Below are 230 nucleotides of genomic sequence, written 5' to 3'. Positions count from 1 at the left end.
CTCTGGCTTGCTCAGCTTTTATTTCTGTCACTACTGCTTCATGAATATATAAAGAGGAGGAGGAGGCAGGGGAGGTTATGAGAAAGCAGGACACAGGCACCCAGGCAGGCAGCTGGAGGGAGCTGGGCTGGGAACTGGGAGGCCAGAGCAGCAGGGTCACCTATAGGAACGCCTCCAGTTCCCTCACAGAACAGAGGTGGAATCTGCCCTATCATTGACTGCCAGCAAGG

The sequence above is a fragment of the Falco cherrug genome, chromosome 5, assembly GCF_023634085.1.
Source record: "Falco cherrug isolate bFalChe1 chromosome 5, bFalChe1.pri, whole genome shotgun sequence".
Classification (NCBI taxonomy): domain Eukaryota; kingdom Metazoa; phylum Chordata; class Aves; order Falconiformes; family Falconidae; genus Falco; species Falco cherrug.
The sequence above is the reverse complement of the archived record's forward strand: the minus strand, read 5'-3'. Positions refer to the sequence as shown.